Source organism: Lithobates pipiens, unplaced genomic scaffold (genome assembly GCF_037356315.1).
Source record: "Lithobates pipiens isolate NorthernLeopardFrog02 unplaced genomic scaffold, aLitPip1_a1.2 Scaffold_22, whole genome shotgun sequence".
In the NCBI taxonomy this organism is placed as follows: domain Eukaryota; kingdom Metazoa; phylum Chordata; class Amphibia; order Anura; family Ranidae; genus Lithobates; species Lithobates pipiens.
The window spans coordinates 209,708,754-209,731,442 of NW_027507784.1; positions in this window are offsets into that span (position 1 = coordinate 209,708,754).

The window sequence follows — 22,689 nt, forward strand, 5'->3', positions numbered from 1 at the left end:
CACATCCACTATGCACTACAAGTGCACTGCAAAAGTACACCTGAAACTGCACTTGGAGTAAATTTTTAGTAAATCACACTCCTTCTCAGCACAAACTAAAATTTGACAACAAATACAATTTATGCGCAATGAAAAAGGAAGCCACACATTGTTGATAATTAAACTTTTTAATACAAGCACATTCACATGTGCGTTTCGAAAAGGTTTTTACAACAAACCAAGAAATTGTGTGTATCCAAAACAGAGTTTAATCAGAATGTTGTTTCCTTGTTGTTTTTGTGTAAACAGGCATGTATTAAACCGTAAAATACAGAACACAGGAACTTACAAAGTTCAACTTTGAAAAGTGAAGACAATATCAGACCTGAGTATGTACAAACTGGGCTGATATTGCCTTCATCACATGGGATGTCACCCCTGAAAAAAACAAATTTGTAAGATGAACACAGTGTGTCAACATATGCTATCTCCCATCATGGGGGATCAATGTACATGCTTTGGGGCTGCAACCCCTTCATCTCAGACACTTTCCACAAAACATGTACATTGATCCCCCATGATGGGAGATAGCGCATGTTTACACACTCTGTGCATCTTCCAAATTTGGAATTTCGATAAATACATTTTGTTTTTAAAATAGCAAAAATAAAACCCTATCTAGTTTTTCTTGTTTCACACTCTCCCAAAACATCAATGATGTTCTTCATTTTATTTTTTACATCATTGATGTTTTGTTGGATAATTTCCAAATCACGATTGCACCCCATTATCTCCCCGATCAAAATCTGGGCACTTTCACTGGTAAAACAGGAATCTTCTTCCACATCACCTACAAAACAAAGCAAAAAAACACACCATGTAATAAAAATATGGTGATATACATTGCTGAGCTTTAAATACCTAGGAATAAACACATTCAGAGACCCTCAACAGTACACTGCAGATAATATAATTCCGTTACTGAATACATTTAGGAGGAAGACAAAAGTGTGGAAACACCTGCCATTATCTGTGGCAGGTCGCTGTAATTTAATCAAAATTATATGGATGCCGCAGCTTCTCTATGTACTGCATAACTCCCCAATTTGGTTATATAAAATGTGGTTTCAAAAGATAGATATGGTGTTCAGGGAACTGATTTGGAAGGGTGGGTTTGCAAGAATTCGATTTAGTACTCTGCAGTTACAAAAACAGGAAGGAGTAGCTCTCCCACACCCCTTTAGCTACTTCCTTGCGTCACAACTCCAGTATATGGCGGGGTGTAACTTAGAAGGGGGAGAGGCAGGGAGAAAAATGCTCCTACAAAATACATCACATGACTCAATAGTGGAAGCTCTGGAGGCAAGATCCTTCCCATTAGGACTCCCTACTTTGAGTTTAATGACCAGAGTGTGGGACACAGCGAAGGCCATATTAAAATACAGAGGATTTAATGAGTATACCCCCTTATGGAAGAATAGTAAATTGGGAGAACTGCAGAAGATGGGGACAGTAAGAGAATGGGAGAGATGTGGAATAAAATTTATCGCTCAGCTATACCAAGATGGTGCCCTGAAAACCTTTCAGGAACTGAGAGATTATTTTGCTCTAGCAAAAAAATCCTTCTATAAGTATTTGCAGGTCAGGCATGCACTGGAGGAGCAGTTTAGAGGGAGGACCTTAGAATGGAGCACAATCCCAGTTCTTCAAAAAATAATTAATGCAGAAACAGGAAAAGGTTTAATTTCGAAAATATACCCACATATAAACAAGGGGAGAATGGGAGGGATAGAGACCCCTATGTACAAGAGGAAGTGGGAAAAAGATGTGGGAGATATCTCCGAAATACAATGGAATCAAATTCTTGAACTGGCTCCGTTGGTATCACTCTCTCCCTCTCAGAGGATGTCACATCTGTTCTTATTATATAGAACCTATTATACTCCTCGTAAACTTTTTCAATTTGGCTGACGGTCGGATGCAAGCTGCCCCCAGTGCAGGGACATGGAGGGAGACATGATTCATATGTTTTGGAGATGCCGGAAGTTGATCAGCTACTGGACGGAGGTGACAGGAACCATTGATCGGGTGTTTGGAACCTCCACCAGGATGGAGGCGAAGTATTGTCTCCTGGGATTAGTTGAGGGAGTTGGAAACCTGGGAAGCAGCCAGACGGCAGTCCTGAGATGCCTATTTCAGACAAGGAAATTGATTGCCCTAAGATGGTTGTCGGTGTCGCCTCCGTCCGGTAGAGAATGGATAAACAGCATGAATGTGGTAATTCTTAAAGAGAAAGCGTTATATATATAAAACAAGGGACTTTAAAGAAATATGATAAGATGTGGAAACCTTGGTGGGAAGCCAGAGGGATTGATATGTGAATAATAATATTGTGAAAAAAATAAACATTTTAACGATGAAAAGTGACCCAATAAGAATTAAAGTAAGAGGGCAAATGAAGAGGATGGAAGTGTGCGAGAATGGGGATGGGAGGGAAGATTGATAGAGTGGGAATCTAGATTACATGGAACATCAGCTAGGATGGCCCTCATGATACCAATCCTCTTAGGTCACCAAAGATATGAATCATCCTTTTTTATATTTTTCATCTGATAAGGTTATGGGAGGGGGGGGGGGAACTGAGGGGATGTTCAATTTTGATGTATTTTGAGTTAAAAAAAAAAACAATTGAAAGGTGCACTGTTCTTAACCCCCTCCACATTGTTACCAATGCCAAGTGATGGTGAACCACATGACTGCACTGCAGCAATAGCAGAAAAGGTGCTACCTAGGAAGGATCTGAGTGACACATCATTAGCCAACCCTGATATGGTACTGTATGTAGCTGGTTCTAGCAAAAAGAATCCTGATGGCACATGTGTGACGGGATATGCTGTAGTTTCAGACTCAACCATACTTAAGGCCAAACCTTTACCAAGACACTATTCAGCACAGGCTACAGAGCTTGCTGCCCTAACAAGAGCATGCATACTCTCCATAGGTAAGGCAGTGACGATCTACACAGAGTCAGTATGCTTTTTCCACAGTGCATGTATTTGCACAGCAATGGAAGAATAGGGGAATGGTGACCTCAAGTGGAAAACCTATTAGACAGAGATTTCATCCTTCAACTGCTGGGTGCAATTCAATTACCAAAACAGCTAGCCATATGCAAATGTCAAACACACACAAACAAAACTGACACAATCTCAAAAGGGAATAGGACAACAGATGAGGCAGCCAAACAAGCAGTCATCACACCAACTTACAATGATAGAGTGTACAAAACCTAATCAAGTTATACTAGATTACACTGTACTGAAGGAAATGCAACAAGTTGCCCCACTAACAGAAATCACAACGTGGAAAGAATGGAATTTACATGTCACCTGACAATAAACCAGTGCTACCTAAGTGACTATACAGGTATGCTGCAGTATTGACACATGAGGTAACCCATGTGTCAAGCGGAGCGGAGGGTTTATCCGTTATGGGGAACTGATTGTACCTCCTGGAAATCCACTCTATGGACAATGGCTAGCCCAGATTGGAGGTATACCAACCCATGGGAGCCCTAGGCAGGAGTACAAGAACCTGCTAAAGGACTAAAGACCAGACTATCAATAACAAGACCTGCAAACTCCCCTTGCAATCACCAGAGGAGCTGTAATCAGTTGCTGATCTCACTGACAGAACCCCAACTAGGGGACCAGAGACTGATTGCCATCAGCATATATGTCACTGGAACTGATCCCATGGGTGGTTTCTTCCTTGCAGTTAAAAGGGAAAATGAGACAGGGCCCCAGATTGAAGAGAAAGAAGGGCCACCAAAAAAGGTAGTAGAGCAAATGGGCCCTGTGGTTAGGTTCACTAACCTGACCTTGAAAGATAGATTTGCTCTGGAGACAAGATACAAAGATAAGAATGTGTGGCTGGAATGGTTGAGGTATACAGCTAGGGCACTAAAAAGGGAAAATTGCCTAGGTGCCAGGCCTCCCTTGGCTACAGTATCTTTTCTATTAGATGATCAAACTGATCCTGAAGGACTGGTTACACACCTAATATTAATACATCCTGTCATACTTTCAGTTTGTTTCTTCCCCAGGCCAAAAATACCCCCAGCGGTCACGGCGTATCCTGGTAACTGTAGATTTGGGACAATTACCCAATGGCTACTGTAGGAATAGAGTGAACAAAAAAGAAGGTGGCTGGGTTGTACATGATACCCAGAGGGCTGATGTTTGGTGGTTGGGTGGTGACAGGAAGCTGAGAGCCAGGATTCCAGCAAATGCCCGAGGGGATTGCGCTTTGGTCCAGCTAGCTATGCCCATATGCCTCCTTTCAGAATCCCCGTGGAAGGAAAGCCACCCACGAGAGCAGAGACGCCTCTCCAAAAGAGTATTTTGATTCCCAGGTCTAGATTTATGAGATAGGAGTCCCGTGGAGTAAGATAAATAAGAATGTTGACTGGATAAACTACATTTATTATAATCAGCAGAGATTTGTAAATTATACTAGAGATGCAGTTAAAGGTCTAGCTGAACTACTATCTCCCACATCATATATAGCTTAGCAAGACAGAATGGCACTAGACATGGTGTTAGCAGAAAGAGGAGGCGCTTGTAAAATGTTTGGGAGCCTGTGCTGTACTTTTATTCCCAATAATACAGCTCCAGGTGGAATTGTAACACAGGCAATCGAGGGCCTCACCGCATTATCGAATGAACTAGCTGAGAACTGTGGAATAAATGGCCCATTTTTATTCTGGTTGGAAGGATGGTTTGGAAAATGGACCGGATTGATCACATCAGCACCGATCTCCATAGTGTTGGCCGTACTGGTAACTTGTGGATGCTGTGGCATCCGTGGACTATCACAAAAACTGATTGATACATGGTTCTTGTCATTGCCATCTCAGACATTCCCCGCCTCAGATGAGACTTATGATGATGTTGGAGCTGAAACTCCAATTTATGATGATCAGGCTGAAAGTGTGTCCAACACAGGCACTGTGTCTGAAAACCACCATAGATAAAGAACAGCCACAAAGAGGAGGGAAATATTGGAATTATCAAGAACTGTTTGTGCCTGTTCTCCATCTTATAGGCTTAATTAAGAACACTTAAGTATTGCAAGATGGCGATTATATCCTGTACACACGCAAGCGTTTTTCTTATAACTATATATGGTAATACTCTAAGATTGTAAGTAGGGATGGGCTACCAGTTTGAGTCGAACATGAGCTTGACTCGAACATTGGCTGTTCAATCTTTTGGACGAAGATTGAACATTATGGACAGTTCTTGGCAAATTCGAGTGGCGCATCACGGCCCATAATGCACTGCGTCATCGCAGTGCATTGCTTGCTGATGATTGGCCAAAGCATGCGGGTCATAGTGCAGTAAGCAAACAGAGCCATGATTGACCAAAGGCAGGGTTCCTTTGGCCTATTATGGATCAGGGGGTTAAGTACACACCACACACTATATAAAGCCGCCTGCACGTCGGCCCTGTGTAGTGTGTTGCTGGTGTGATAGAGAGATAGAGAGAGAGAGAGAGAGACAGAAAGAGAGAGAGAATGTAATTTAATTTACTTTGAGCAGACAGTTTATTCAGTTAGCTAGACTGTTTCTGCTTACTATTTCTAATCTAATTCAGGCAGGCAGTTGATCCAGTTTATCTAGATCTCACTGCAGACCGTTCCTGCTGTAATGTTACTAATCTACGTCAGGTAGGCAGTTGATTCAGTTAGCTGCAGTGTATTTCATATATATATAATATATACAGTCAGACTGTTATATATATATATATATATATACACACACACACACACATATCCACTGTATCCAGTTTAGCTAGAACTCACTGCAGACTGTTTCTGCTCTGCAGTTTCTAATCTACTTCAGGCAGGCAGTTGATTCAGTTAGCTGCATTGTATTTAATATACAGTGGGGATGGAAAGTATTCAGACCCCCTTAAATTTCTCACTTTTTGTTATATTGCAGCCATTTGCTAAAATCATTTAAGTTCACTTTTTCCTCATTAATGTACACACAGCACCCCCATATTGACAGAAAAACACAGAATTGTTGACATTTTTGCAGATTTATTAAAAAAGAAAAACTGAAATATCATATGGTCCTAAGTCTTCAGACCCTTTGCTGTGACACTCATATTTAACTCAGGTGCTGTCCATTTCATGACAGAATTGTGGCAAGGCACAGATCTTGCCAAGATTACGAAAAAAAATTCTGCTGCACTTAAGGTTCCTAAGAGCACAATGGCCTCCATAATTCTTAAATGGAAGACATTTGGGACGACCAGAACCCTTCCTGAGAAATAATAAGATTCTTTGGTCTGATGAGACCAAGATAGAACTTTTTGGCCTTAATTCTAAGCCGTATGTGTGAAGAAAACCAGGCACTGCTCATCACCTGTCCAATACAGTCCCAACAGTGAAGCATGGTGGTGGCAGCACCATGCTGCGGGGGGTGTTTTTCAGCTGCAGGGACAAGACTGGTTGCAATCAAGGGAAAGATGAATGTGGCCAAGTACAGGGATATCCTGGATGAAAACCTTCTCCAGAGTGCTTGTTACCTCAGACTGGGCCGAAGGTTTACCTTCCAACAAGACAATGACCCTAAGCACACAGCTAAAATAATGAAGGAGTGGCTTCACAACAACTCTGTGACTGTTCGTGAATGGCCCAGCCAGAGCCCTGAGTTAAACCCAATTGAGCGTCTCTGGAGAGACCTAAAAATGGCTGTTCACCAACGTTTACCATCCAAACTGACAGAACTGGAGAGTATCTGCAAGGAGGAATGGCAAAGGATCCCCAAATCCAGGTGTGAAAAACTTGTTGCATCTTTCCCAAAAAGGCTCATGGCTGTCTTAGATCAAAAGGGTGCTTCTACTAAATACTGTAATCTTGACAAGATCTGTGCCTTGCCACAATTCTGTCTCTGAGCTCTTCAGGCAGTTGCTTTGACCTCATGATTCTCATTTGCTCTGACATGCACTGTGAGCTGTCAGGTCTTATATAGACAGGTGGGGGGGGGGGGGGGCTTTCATAATCAAGTCCAATCAGTATAATCAAACACAGCTGGACTCAAAGGTGTAGAAATGTCTCAAGGATGATCAGAAGAAATGGACAGCACCTGAGTTAAATATATGAGTGTCATAGCAAAGGGTCTGAATACTTAGGACCATGTGATATTTCAGTTTTTCTTTTTTAATAAATCTGCAAAAATGTCAACAATTCTGTGTTTTTCTATCAATATGGGATGCTGTGTGTACATTAATAAGGAAAAAAACTTAAATGATTTTAGCAAATGGCTGCAATATAACAAAGAGTGAAAAATTGAAGGGGGTCTGAACACTTTCCGTCCCCACTGTATATACAGTCAGACTGATATATATATATATATATATATACATATCCACTGTATCCAGTTTAGCTAGATCTCACTGCAGACCGTTCCTGCTGTACTGTTTATAAGCTACTTCAGGCAGGCAGTTGATTCAGTTAGCTGCAGTGTATTTTGTATTATATATATATATATATATATATATATATATATATACACCCACACACACACTGTATCCAGTTTAGCTAGATATCACTGCATATTGTTCCTGCTGCACTGTTTCTAATATACTTCAGGTAGTCAGTTGATTCAGTTAGCTGCACTGCATTTCATATATACAGTCTAGTTATATATATTATACATACACATGCACACACTTTAGCTAGACCTCACTGCAGACTGTTCCGGGTGTACTGTTGCTAATATACTTCAGGCAGGCCATTGATTCAGCTAGCTGCAGTGCATTTAATAATATATATATATATATATATATATATATATATATATATATATATATATATATATATACACACACAGTGCCTTGCGAAAGTATTCGCCCCCCTTGAACTTTTCAACCTTTTGCCACATTTCAGGCTTCAAACATAAACATATAAAATTTTGATTTTTTTGTGAAGAATCACCAACAAGTGGGACACAATTGTGAAGTGGAACGAAATCTATTGGATAATTTAAACTTTTTTAGCAAATAAAAAACTGAAAAGTGGTGCGTGCTAAATTATTCGGCCCCTTTACTTTCAGTGCAGCAAACTCACTCCAGAAGTTCAGCGAGGATCTCTGAATGATCCAATGTTGTCCTAAATGACTGATGGTGATAAATAGAATCCACCTGTGTGTAATAAAGTCTCTGTATAAATGCACCTACTTTGTGATAGTCTCAGGGTTCTGTTGAAAGCGCAGAGAGCATCATGAAGACCAAGGAACACACCAGGCAAGTCCGTAATACTGTTGGAGAAGTTTAAAGCCGGATTTGGATACAAAAAGATTTCCCAAGCTTTAAACATCCCAAGGAGCACTTTGCAAGCGATCATTTTGAAATGGAAGGAGTATCAGACCACTGCAAATCTACCAAGACCTGGCCGTCCCTCTAAACTTTCAGCTCAGACAAGAAGACTGATCAGAGATGCAGCCAAGAGGCCCATGATCACTCTGGATGAACTGCAGAGAACTACAGCTGAGGTGGGAGAGTCTGTCCATAGGACAACAATCAGTCGTACACTGCACAAATCTGGCCTTTATGGAAGAGTGGCAAGAAGAAAGCCATTTCTCAAAGATATCCAAAAAAAGTCTTGTCTAAAGTTTGCCACAAGCCACCTGGGAGACACACCAAACATGTGGAAGAAGGTGCTCTGGTCAGATGAAACCAAAATCAAACTTTTTGCCCACAATGCAAAACTATATGTTTGGCGTAAAAGCAACACAGCTCATCACCCTCAACACACCATCCCCACTGTCAAACACGGTGGTGGCAGCACCATGGTTTGGGCCTGCTTTTCTTCAGCAGGGACAGGGAAGATGGTTAAAATTGAGGGGAAGATAGATGCAGTCAAATACAGGACCATTCTGGATGAAAACCTGTTGGAGTCTGCAAAAGACCTGAAACTGGGACGGAGATTTATCTTCCAACAAGACAATGATCCCAAACATACAGCAAAATCTACAAAGGAATGGTTCACAAATAAACGTATCCAGGTGTTAGAATGGCCAAGTCAAAGTCCAGACCTGAATCCAATCGAGAATCTGTGGAAAGAGCTGAAAACTGCTGTTCACAAACGCTCTCCATCCAACCTCACTGAGCTCGAGCTGTTTTGCAAGGAAGAATGGGCAAGAATTTCAGTCTCTCGTTGTGCTAAACTGATAGAGACATACCCCAAGCGACTTGCAGCTGTAATCGCAGCAAAAGGTGGCTCTGCAAAGTATTAACGCAAGGGGGGCGAATAATTTTGCACGCCCCACTTTTCATTTTTTTATTAGTTGAAAAAGTTTCAAAAATCCAATAGATTTCGTTCCACTTCACAATTGTGTCCCACTTGGTGATTTTTCACAAAAAATAAAAATTTTATATCTTTATGTTTGAAGCCTGAAATGTGGCAAAAGGTTGAAAAGTTCAAAGGGGGCCGAATACTTTCGCAAGGCACTGTGTATATATATATATATATATATATATATATATATATATATATATATATATATATAGTCTAGCCAAGCCTATAGCTGACTGTAGGCCATTCCTGGAGTGGACAAGAAACTGGCAGTCATGTTCCCCCAGCTGCAGCATACTGCCAGGTTTGCTCCAGTGGCAAGGAGGGAGGGGATGATGAGGTCACTGACTCTACGTGGGTGCCGGATAGAATAGAGGAGGAGGAGGCACATCTGCAACGAAGCAGGATGCCCTCCAGTGGTTTTCCAAAAGTTCTTTGGTGTGGGGATTGTTGAGACATGTTCATCAGATCGCAGCATTGCTGCTTGCAACATATGTCTGAATCATATCAAGCGTGGCCAAAACAGCAGGCGCTTGGGCACCACATGCTTTACCAAACATATGTTGAGCTCCCATGCAGTCCGTTGGCAACAGTACTTAAAAGACCCATGCCTCGGACAGGGCGGTCAGTGGTAAGGTGCATATTACTGCTGACTCATGGTCCAGCAGGCATTGACAGGAACGTTGCCATTCTTTCACGGCATACTGGGTAACCCTGCTGGCAGCTGGGAAGGATGCAGGACAGGGTGCAGTATTGTTGGAGCTTGTTCTGCCACCACGCCTCCAAAATGCTATGGTCAGGGGAGCTTGGCTTTTTTTGCCACACCAGTGGCTCATGATCAAGGATGCATGCACTGTCCTGTCACCATTTGAGGAGGCCACGAGGATAGTGAGCAGTGACAGTGCATGCATCAGTGATACTGTCCCTCTTTTTTATCTGTTGGAGCAAACGCTGCGTGGAATTGACAGGGCATTTGAGGCAGAACAGTGGGAGGAAGAGGAGGACTTCCTTACCTCTCAAGGCCCCCTTTATCTAGACCGTATGCCTGTGGGCCTGCCGATCTCACAGGAAGAGGAGGATGAAGAGGATTGTGTCAGCATGGAGGTGGAACCTAGCACTCAGCATCAGCAGAAGTCTTCAAGGGATTGTTTTCAGTCCCCAGAAACCCATGGACTTGTACGTGGCTGGCAGGAGGTGGCTGCAGATTAGGTCATCCTTAGTGACTCAGAGGACTCCAGACCAAATGCCTCAGCAAACCTACGCTGCATGGCCTCCCTGATCCTGCAAAGCCTGTGAAAGGACCCTTGGATTCGTGGGATCAAGGCGAGGGATCAGTACTGTCTGGCAACCCTTCTTTTTGTTTAAATAGTTTTTTATTGGGTTAAACAAGTTACAGATAGAAAACAGCATTCCTTTTGTACAATGAGTCATAAATTCAGAGATACTGAATACAAGATAAACTGCGATATATCATAATATGTGCATTTAAGTATTCTATCAGTGTTGGTTGATTCTCGATACTGTTAAACAAATCTGGTGAAGGTGAAAGAGTAAAACATTTTAACATTATAACAATGGAGGGGGAGGGAAGGAGAGGAAGGGGAGGGTAGGGATAGGCAGGACTTTGGTCCAATTTACATCCAGGCTTAGGGTTAGATAGTATAGATAGAAAGCAATGGTATCAAATTAGCATTTACTTCATGAATTACTTTTAAATCACAATATCCAAATTTTCCAGTGTTTATCAAATTGTTTAATATTACCATTTCTACCAGCTAATAGGGATTCGTAGGCATAGTGAACTTGGGTCTTGGTAAGGACCTCTGAGACATTCGGAGCTCTATCATCTTTCCAGCTTCTGGCGATCAGGGTTCTTGCAACCAGGAGGATGTGAGTAATCACTGTTGTAAATTCAGCAGGAAGGGATTCTATGCCTAAATTCAATATTGCAAAACCTGGATTAGGTTTGGTCAGGATGCCCGTGATGGCTGATATGGAGCAGAAGACAGAATTCCAGTAACTGGTCAAGTGTTTGCAGGCCCAGAACATGTGGAGCAAATTGCCTGTTGCCCCACACTTTCTCCAGCACAATTGTGAGTCCCGTTTTCCAAATTTGGATAGTCTGTAAGGAGTGAGGTACCATCTGAGAGCTATCTTTTGGGACAGCTCCCAGTGGTTTACACATTTTGAGGCTCTAAAAAATTGAGCATAGTGAGTATTGCCACTGTTCGTAAAGGTAGCACCTAAGTCAGATTCCCATTTCTTGTGGGGGTGTGATTTTGTGAAGGCCATTTTGTTTTGGAAAAGGCTATAGAACACAGATGCCCTTGGGGGGGGGGGGGGGTAGGTTTTGCATTGAAGAATCACCCCACTTCTTTTGGGAGGGAGATGTGGCGGGACTTGGGAGATCTAAGGAAATGGGTTATTTGAATATATTTGTAGTGATCAGCGGGCGGTAGATTGAAACGCATTTGAAGGGACGCAAAGGGTAAAATTTCCTTATTTGAGTATAGATCATCTAATGTTTTAATCCCTCTGTCGTACCACTCTGCAACACTGAGGTTTGGAATGACATGCGTTAAGAGTTGTTAAGGGGAAAGAGAGATCTATTGGATCAAAAGCGTGGATTGGGATCTTGCCCAGTTCCCTCCACGCCAGCAGTGAGGCCTGGATGGAAAGAGGAAGACCCCGCAAGGGCACTGGCTTCCAGGTGTCGACGAATAGTAGTTCTCTCAGATTATTGATAGGATGTAAGGTCTGTTCTATGTTACACAATAGGGAGTCAGGAGAAGGTTTAAACCATCTTGCGAGCTGCGTGAGAGTAGCTGCTCGAAAGTAATCCTCAATGTCGACCAGTCCCATCCCTTCTGCCAGTCTATGCTTAACTAATAGAGTTTTCGAATATCTAGGTCTTTTGGCCTTCCATATGTATGTGGTCATTACGGCATTTAATGCCCTAATGTGTGTTTTGTGTACTGGTACTGCAAGCATACTAAAATGTATAAAATTTGCGGCAATAACAGCATTTTAAATGAGGCTAGGCGTCCTGTCCACGTAAGTTCAATATTGGCTAGTCTTTTAGTTCCTTTGGAGAGTTTATCAATTAAAGGTATGTAGTTGGCTTCCGCTAAGTTTTGGAGATTCTTGGTTAGTTTTATACCTAAGTACGTAATGCTATTACTACTCCAGGAATAAGAAAAGGAGTTTTGTAGGTGAGATTTAACCAGGGGTGGGATTCCCATCTCTAAGATGGTAGATTTTGTAAAGTTTACTTTACAAAAGGAGATTCTGCTAAATTCAGTGAGTGTGTCATGGGCATGTCCTAAGGAGTTCTGGGGTGATGTTAAAAAAAAGAATAATATCCTCTGCGAAAAGGTTTATGTCATGGGGTTGTCCCTGTATGGAGATCCCCAGAATATTGGGATGGGATCTAATTCTCTCCGCTAAGGGTTCTATTAGTAGATTAAAAATGGAGGGGAAAAGGGGGCATCCCTATCTAGTACCGTTAGATATGGTGAAAGTATCAGAGAGTATATTGGATGTGTAGACCTGAGCACAGGGAGACGAGTATAGGGCCAAAATGGCAGACAGAATGGGTCCAGTAAAGCCAAACTTTAATAGAGCCTGTCTCATGTAACCCCAATGTATCCTGTCAAATGCCTTCTCCGCATCCAAGGGGAGAAGCAGAGAAGGCATCCGACAGGACTGTGCATATTGCATAATATTAAGGGCTTTCCTTGTGGTGTCAGATGCCTGTTTACCTGGCTTAAAGCCAGATTGGTCGGGCCCTATGAGAGAAGGAAGAATAGGAAGCAACCTACGAGCTATAATTTTTGCATATACTTTGACATCAGTATTGAGCAAAGATATCGGTCTAAAGTTGGAAGGGGTTGTGGGTTCCTTGCCCGGTTTCGGATAGTCACCACAAAGGCCTTCAACATTTCCACGGGAAATGATGCGGAGGACATTGCAGCCGAGTATACCTTTTGTAAGGTTGGAGCTAAGTTGGATTGAAATATTTTATAATAATCATTGGGTAGTCCATCCGGACCTGGGCATTTGCCCAGAGGGAGGTCACGTATTGCCATCTCGATCTCGGTCTCCAAAATAGGAAATGAAGGGTTTCAAGTTGCGTTTGAGAGAGGGAAGGAAGTTTGATCTTAGCTAGGAAGGATTGTATGCTCTGCTCATTTGGTTGGGGGGTGTCCCCATCTTTGGCTAAGTTATATAGTGAGGAGTAAAAATTGGCAAACGAGTTCGCCATTTCTTTCGGATTAAATATTTTGCCACTCCCCGTGCGGTGCAATAGATAGGCAATTTTGGATTTGGTCCTGGCAGATTTTAGCCTTTGCGCTAAGAATTTACCTGCGTGGTTACCCGAAGAGTAATGGGGCAGTTTCAGATATTGTATATGCTTGTCGTATTGCTGTATAAGTAGGAGCCTGAGATCAAAACGAAGTTGTGAGTTTTTGGGCTGTTTGAGCATTAGAATTGTTTTTGTTGATTGCCTGTGTTTTAATTTCTTTGATAAGTAGGTCTAGCTTTTGTGTCCTCCACCTCTTCTCCCTTGCACATATTTGTAGGAGCAAACCTCTTATAAAAGCCTTATGGGCACATCAAAGAATGTTAGGATCAGATACAGAGTTAGTGTTTACAGCAAAGAATTCAGATAAGCTTTTTTACAGATACTTGACATGAGAGGGATTGGAGTTCGCTCTCCAGATGAAGGCAGGGCTTGGCGTGTGCCCCTCCACCACTGTGACTGAGACAGGGGCATCATCAAACCATGTAATGTCATGAATGGTGGAGGAGGACACTGCCTGCAGGAGCATTTTATCTACCAAAATCAGATAAATCCTGGAGTAAGAGTTGTGTCTGGCCCAGTGGTAGGAATAATCTTTTTCGTCTGCATGTTGGCATCTCCAGACGTTGTAGATGTCTTCTATGTTCAAAAGAGGTTGGAGTGTAGGTGGAGGTCTTTTAGCCGTGGAAGTAGTGTCCATTGTATGGTCTACTGTGATATTGCGATCTCCACAAATTATCAGCGAACCCTTCTTGACTGAGGATATTTTGTTATATAGTCTCCTCAGAAATCGGATCTGATGTGAGTTGGGAGCATATAGATTAGCAATGGTAAAAGGTTTGTTGTTTATTTCAGTAAGGGATCAGTAAGGGTTTCGGTCAGAGTAAAGGTCACAGAGTCTCTAACAGCTGAGGACTCCCTTTTGCTTGGAGGAGGCTGAGGCGGAAAAGATATGGGGAAAGTTACTATGTTGGAATTTTGGGGCATTACCAGTTAAGAAATGAGTCTCTTGTAAACATAAAACATTTGCTTGTAATTTGAGTGCTTCTTTCCACACTGCTTACCTCTAGGCTGGATGGTTGAGGCCGCTTACATTAAATGATACTATTTTAACTGCTATTTGTGTAAGGTGTCAGGAAGTGATAGTCATGCCTTATCTTAGGCGTTGTTTGCCAGGGCATCAAACGGTAATGTTGAAAGTTGAGACGGTGAGGGTCATTGGTTTCCGATGTGATGTTGGTGATGCTATTCAGATGACAACCGGACTAGTCAATTGGGGACGAAGGTGTGAAAGGAAAAGGGGTTAGGGTTAGTCCATAAAAAAAAAAATACCGTAATATAGAGTCATACACGAATTTGAACTTGAGGGCAGAGCTTCTGCCCATAACTTGAAAGGGTGAAAAAGTTCACAACTGAAAACTCCAGGACCAAGGAACCGAAGTAGGCATATGTGGCTTAACTGTTGTATTTGGGTGCTTTAGGGTTTGCGCTGATTGTTGTGTTTCTTCCTTGACACCGTTTGCCATTCGTTGCGGTCCCCTGGGTTAGTGGAAAGGGAGGAAGCTGTAGGTGGATGGTCAGGTACGATGTCCAGAGACTTGAGCAGTGCTAGTCCTTTTTCCACACCTGAAACGACAGTGGTCGTGCCGTCATGAGTGACTGTCAGTTTGACCGGGTAGCCCCACCAGTATGGTATGTTGTGGTTACGCAAGGCTTTTGTTACTGGCAAGAGAGATTTGCGCTTTTGCATTGTATACTGAGAAAGATCAGCAAACAGTTGGATATGCGCAAATCTCTCTGGGGGCTGCTGGGTTTTATGAAAAGCAACCATGAGTTGCTCCTTTGTTTGATAAAAATGGACCCACATCAGAACATCCCGCAGGATGTTGTTGGGCAGTTGTGACGGTTTTGGCAATCTATGTATACAGTCCACATGCAGGTCTGAAACTGCAGTGAGGGTAGGAATGTTCTAATAAGGTCAAGAGCATATTGAAGTTGTGCAGGGAGGACTGCCTCTGGGACACCTCTGATCTTAACATTATTGCGTCTTGCCCTATCTTCGAGGTCGGCGACCTTTGACCTGAGCCATTCCAACTCCCCATCATGGTCATTGTGGGCATCTATTAATGTATTATGGGATTCAGCGAATTCCCAGATTTTCTTCTCTATATGGGTTACTCTTCCCCCCATCGTTCCCAGCTCAGTCTTAACGTTAGTAACACATTGCAGCATATCCTTGTGCATTGGGCTGCGGAGAGAGACTAGCATGTCTTTAAGGCTGGTATCAGAAACTGGCTTACCCGTTGTAGGAAAGGCCGTGAAGGGGTCTACCAGCTCCCTTGTGTCCTCCGTGCTGTCCTGGAGTGTGTGGCTCTGCTGTGCGGCGTCTTCCAGACGAGGCTTTGATTTAGAAGGGCTGCAGGAGACAGGAGTTGAGGCTTCCAGGGTATTATGTTCAGGGCTGTGCTGTAGCGCTGGGCTGGATGCTGCTGATTGTGGGCTGCCTGCAGAAGAAGAACTGCTCCCGGAGCCGGCGCCATCTTGGATGGGGTCGCGGCCTTTAGGCGAGAGGAAATCTTGTAGTTTCTTCAGCTGCGCCATTCCCTTCCTTTTGCGGGCCATCTCGTGGCTTCAGCGGTGCTATCGGGCACAGTCTGGGCCATTTGTGTGCGGCGGTGTCGCTGCTTAAGCCTTCAGTTCCTATGTCTGGTGTGGAGCTGAGGGATCATGCTGCCATTCAGTTCCTCGATACCCATGCCCCCCCGCTGGCAACCCTTCTTGATCTACGTTACAAGGGTAAGGTGGCAGAATTTATCCAGCCATCGCAGAAGATAAAATATCTTCGGGAGGCCTTGCAGAAAGGTTTGTGCAATGTGTTTCCAGAGCCTGGCAGGTTAAAATTTCCTGGTCCTCCAGGACGATGTGTTGCTGAGGCTTCAGTCAGTCACAGAAGGAGCGGTGGAGAAGGTGGCCACCTGACCGATGCGTTCAGACAATTTTTTGGTCCATAGCCCCAAGGTCTGATTGGATCCAGTAACCATCACCAGCGTCTGTTGTACATGGTGCAGGAATACCTAGGGGCAAGATCAGACTTGGAGACCTTTCCAACCGAAAATCCACTGGGTTACTGGGTCTTGAGGATGGATCACTGGCCAGAGCTTGCACAGTATGCAATTGAGCTACTGGCCTGTCCTGCATTCAGCGTTCTTTCGGAACGCACTTTCAGTGCTGCTGGAGGCTTTGTAACTGATCACAGAGTGCACCTGTCCACCGACTCGGTTGATCGGCTCACCTTCATAAAAATGAATCAGTCTTGGATCACCCGCTACCAAGCACCTGATGCTGATGTAACCAATAAATTTTTTTATGAATGGGAGATCCCTTCAAGACTGCCTATGCTGATGCTGAGTGACTATCCTGTTATGCTGAGTAACTATCCTATTCCTCCTCAATGTTCATGTTGATAGCTTCTAAGAACATTTTTAGTTCTGGGCACCACCACCAGTGGCTAAGGCCCAATTTTTCTGCCCCTGTTTAACAGGGGTGTGTAATTACAATTTTTGATCAAATATTTTGCAGCAGGTCTTGTTCCTGCGCTCAACAAGAATATCTATGAGGGGTTGCAGTGTTGTGGCACCACCACTACTACCTAAGGCCCAATTTTTCTGCCCCTGTTTAACAGGGCCATGTAATTAAATTTTTTAATCAAATATTTAACAGCAGGGCTTGTTCCTGCACTCAACAAAAGTATCTGTGAGGCTTTACAGTGTCGTGCCACCACCGCCCCTACCACCTAAGGCCCAATTTTTCTGCCCCTGTTTAACAGGGGCATGTAATTATAGTTCTTGATATAATATTTCACGGCAGGGCCCATTCCAGCACCCACCAAGAGTAACTGAGGGCTTACAGTGTTCTGGTACCACCAACAACTAAGGCCCAATTTTCCAGAGAGTGTATAAGGCAGCCCGTATAGTATATACAAGCGACTCACAAATGACTCATACTTACAAATGGAGGGAGACAACAGGAATTGAAAGGAAATCTACCCCTAGGAAGGGAAAATCTCTCCTATATGGGTTAATATGGGAAAAAGGTGTCTCCACTGATTTATCACCAATCCTTGTTTCCCTTTCCGTTCGTCTCACCGATTTTCATCCATATTGCTGGAACCTGACATAACATTAAAGCCTTAAGCAGTTTTAAATGACTTATTCCTTTAGAAATGTAATTTTGTGCAGGGACTGTTCTAAGCACAGGAAACATGCACCACTTTACAGGCATACTATTGACACCCCCAAGGTATGATATTTAAAGGAATATTTCACTTTAAGCATCATTAAAATCACTGCTCCCAAAAAAAAATTCAGTTTAAAAAAAAATTCCATTGATACATGTCCCCTGGGGCAGCAACCGGGTCCCCAAACCCTTTTTAGGACAATAACTTGCATATTTCTCACATCGGAGTCCCATAGTCTTTAATGGTGTTCGAATGTTCGCTCAAACTTTGTGTCCATTCCCATGTTCTGGATGCGTACCGAATCGGGGGTGTTCGGCCCATCCCTTATTGTAAGGTTTGCTGAAGCAGACAAAGTTAAGTCCAATGAGCTCTAATAACAAACATGTGAATGAATTACATGGTTAATTGACTCGTGAATAATAAGTGAAATTAAATAATGAAAAAAGAAAAAAAAGAGAAAAAGAAAAACGAATGCAGAGTCCCATTAGAAACAATGGTGAAAAAAATGGAGTGTCCACACAATGAATAAATAATAATAATGGTCTCCGTGATTAGAGATGGCCTTGCGGTTTGCGACTAATTTTGCTCGTTCACGATTCGCCAAACCGGCGGACTTCTGGCGCTGTTCGCGGCGGCCATATTTGTTTACATTGTGAAGAACTTTGACCCATGACACATCCATCATGGGGTACAGGACAGCCAATTGAGACATTTCAGCACATGGACAATTGGACATTCCCCTTACCTTATAAATAGACCTGATCTGGCGGCCATTTTACATTCTGTCTTTTGTCAGTGTAGGGAGAGGTTGCTGTGTGGAGCAGGGACAGACTGTAGTGACACAAATCGCTAGCTATTAGGTCCACAAAAGTACTTTTAAGGACTGGTATAGGTGTACAGTATATAACAAAAGAATCATAAGCCGCGCTAAACAAATGCTAGCAACTAAAAAGGCAATGTGCAATAATATTAGAATGAATATTATACAGGGTATGGCAACCCTATACATATACGTGATGCAAAGCACACATGTGTAGATATATCAAAACCAGAATCTAGCTAGTATAATTTAACATATACGTATACAATAAGGTTTTTTAACATAAACCTCTAAAGACATAAAAAAAAAAATTTTAAAAGAAAAACTTAAACACCCAGTGTGCACAAATAAGTCCGTGTATAAGAGCCACCAAAATGGTTGACGTAAAGCTGTACATAGAAATCTTCTATAGATAAACCACAATATTCTTAGAGGTTTACTGTTAGATCCAAACTGGAAACGTTGTGTTCAATCCACCACCAACATATGGTAAGGTTTACTGCTTACCAGATAAACATGACCCCCCACTACAGAGGGTCACACGAGGCTTTATGGAGTTAAACGCCACTTCCAGCCAAGGGGGGGGGGGGGTTCCTCGATATCCTCCTGATTCCACTGCTCCAAAAGATCTTGAAAAGGGGACTCACTCCCAGATACTTCACTTTGAGGTCCAGAGGAAGAACTCAAAGGCAGGGGCACCAAAGATCATAAAGGGAAAAAGAGGGGCTCGAAATAGTGTAAAACCCTTTATTTATAAAGATAAAAAAGTAAAAATGCACTTACAAGTATATAAAAGAAAATAAGCCTTAAGTCCGTGGCGCCGGCCGGACGCACACAGACAGACCCGTTCTCCTGGGACCCGTCACAAACACGAGGCGATAAGTAGCGTACCGTTCAGCCATACGTGTTTCGCAACAAAATTGCGTCATCCAGGGGCACGAGCGGCACGCTGTGTCACCTCCATTTATATGTCTCCAACCATCCAAACCTCACTCTGGGCACCTGGCTTTTTCCCGCCAAACCAAGCCTCATCCTGATGTCAGTACCTGATTCGTCAGGCGCTGACCCCAACGACCAATCTGGGAACTGATCCCACCCCGATGACCGCCCTCGTAATCAACCAATCATATTAGTCTTAGTAATCAGCCAAATCATGTCAGGACAGGTGATCCAATGTGTGTGAAAATACTGGTCAATGGTATCTAATTATATCTTTGGGCTATATATCAATCCACATAGGTACATACCTCTATTATGGCAAAGAAAATGAAGAGGAAGGGAAGAAAGTATATGTGGGCCGCCATAGTGTGTACATCTACCGCCCCACTTCGGGTTCATGACCCTCCCGAGTAACCAAGCCTCGCTGTCAATCTCCTATAGCTTCCGGTCCAGCAGGACCTGGTACACCAGTTAATGGTAGTAATGTGCACATAAACCCCCAGATTACTACTCCTTTATAAGTAGAGATAGGTCTCCAACCTGTTCCAAACGGAACGGCTGGGGAATTTATCTAAGGCGGACCTGTATGTCTGAACGAAAACTCCCATGCCCCACTTCTGGTTTCCGGTTCTCGGACACAGGCCCCACTTCCTGTGCCCACTCACTTCCGGTTAAGTGTATACTATCGAGAGCTGAGCCAAAAGCAACCAAGCCTCGCTCCCACTATGTGAGGTCACTTCCGGTGTACAGCCGAGACAACCTCACCCGCACCAATCCGCATTGCACACAGCCTCCGTCCCGACGCAAGGGACGGGCCACGACATCACAAACCTACATTCCCCTAAATGAATTACATCCAGTAATCCCTCACTCTCCGCGCATGTGCAGGACCGCCAGCTAGACTAGCAACACACCACACATCGCATAAACTCCAATTGAGACAGCCATAACAGCACCTCCCAATGTGCCAATAAGGGACTGCACCCTCCCCACTTGTAACAAACCTACATCACTGGTTTATATTGGCAGATATCCCCCAACCTTACCAACTCAGGCACCTGGTTCCGGCCATTACAATAGCCATCCAGCATACCCCAAGTAAGGAGGGGGAGTGTGGAGATGTCCCACCCAAAAAGAGGGAGGAAGAAAAGTTAAAAAATTAAAACATAAAATATATAATAAAGGGAAACTAAGGCTTATTAGATACTGCCCAAAGCAATACAATGGATAATTGTTCCGCTATTGTTCAGCAGTCCCTAAAGGGTCAACCCACAATAGACAGAAAAAATAGAAAAAAACATTGTGTGAGTAATAAATTCCTGCATTACATCACCATGTTTACTTCCTCACCACAACCTTAAACTCGGGCATATCAAAAATCAACCGTATCTATGGCTATAGGGATACCACCATATGGACCCTTAGGCCGCGTACACACGGGCGGACTGTTCGTCCAACTTTGTCCGCTGAACAGTGTTTCAGCGGACAGTCCGCTCGTGTGTGGGCTTCAGCGGACAGTTTCAGCGGACAGTCTGACGAACAACGTTTTTCGGAATTTCCGTAAGACTGTGCGCTGAAACTTGGTTTGAGCGGACAGTCCGCTCATGTGTAGGCTTGTTCGTCAAACTAAGTTCCGCGCATGCTCAGAAAGGATTTACACGCCGAAGGTTGCATTGCAGTGTATAGGACTTCGAATCTCTCGTCCCGTCGTATGTGCCGTTCACGTCATTGCGCAAGTTTTCAGCGGACTGTTCGTTCGTCGTGTGTGGTCAAGTCCGCTCATGCAAATTTTGAACGGACTGTTTGTCAAACTGTTTGACGAACCTAGTTGGGCGGACAGTCCGCCCGTGTGTACGCGGCCTTACAGTTACCTTGAGGTCAAGGTAACTGTAAGGGTCCATATGGTGGTATCCCTATAGCCATAGATACGGTTGATTTTTGATATGCCCCGAGTTTAAGGTTGTGGTGAGGAAGTAAACATGGTGATGTAATGCAGGAATTTATTACTCACACAATGTTTTTTTCTATTTTTTCTGTCTATTGTGGGTTGACCCTTTAGGGACTGCTGAACAATAGCGGAACAATTATCCATTGTATTGCTTTGGGCAGTATCTAATAAGCCTTAGTTTCCCCTTTTTATTATATATTTTATGTTTTAATTTTTTAACTTTTCTTCCTCCCTCTTTTTGCGTGGGACATCTCCACACTCCCCCTCCTTACTTGGGGTATGCTGGATGGCTATTGTAATGGCCGGAACCAGGTGCCTGAGTTGGTAAGGTTGGGGGATATCTGCCAATATAAACCAGTGATGTAGGTTTGTTACAAGTGGGGAGGGTGCAGTCCCTTATTGGCACATTGGGAGGTGCTGTTATGGCTGTCTCAATTGGGATTTATGCAATGTGTGGTGTGTTGCTAGTCTAGCTGGTGGTCCTGCACATGCGCGGAGAGTGAGGGATTACTGGATGTAATTCGTTTAGGGGAATGTAGGTTTGTGACGTCGTGGCCCGTCCCTTGCGTCGGGACGGAGGCTGTGTGCAATGGCGGGAAAAAGCCAGGTGCCCAGAGTGAGGTTTGGATGGTTGGAGACATATAAATGGAGGTGACACAGCGTGCCGCTCGTGCCCCTGGATGACGCAATTTTGTTGTGAAACGCGTAGGGCTGAACGGTACGCTACTTATCACCTCATGTTTGTGATGGGTCCCAGGGGAACGGGTCTGTCTGTGTGCGTCCGGCCGGCGCCACGGACTTAAGGCTTATTTTCTTTTATATACTTGTAAGTGCATTTTTACTTTTTTATCTTTATAAATAAAGGGTTTTACACTATTTCGAGCCCCTCTTTTTCCCTTTATGATCTTTGGTGCCCCTGCCTTTGAGTTCTTCCTCTGGACCTCAAAGTGAAGTATCTGGGAGTGAGTCCCCTTTTCAAGATCTTTTGGAGCAGTGGAATCAGGAGGATATCAAGGAACCCCCCCTTGGCTGGAAGTGGCGTTTAACTTCATAAAGCCTCGTGTGACCCTCTGTAGTGGGGGGTCATGTTTATCTG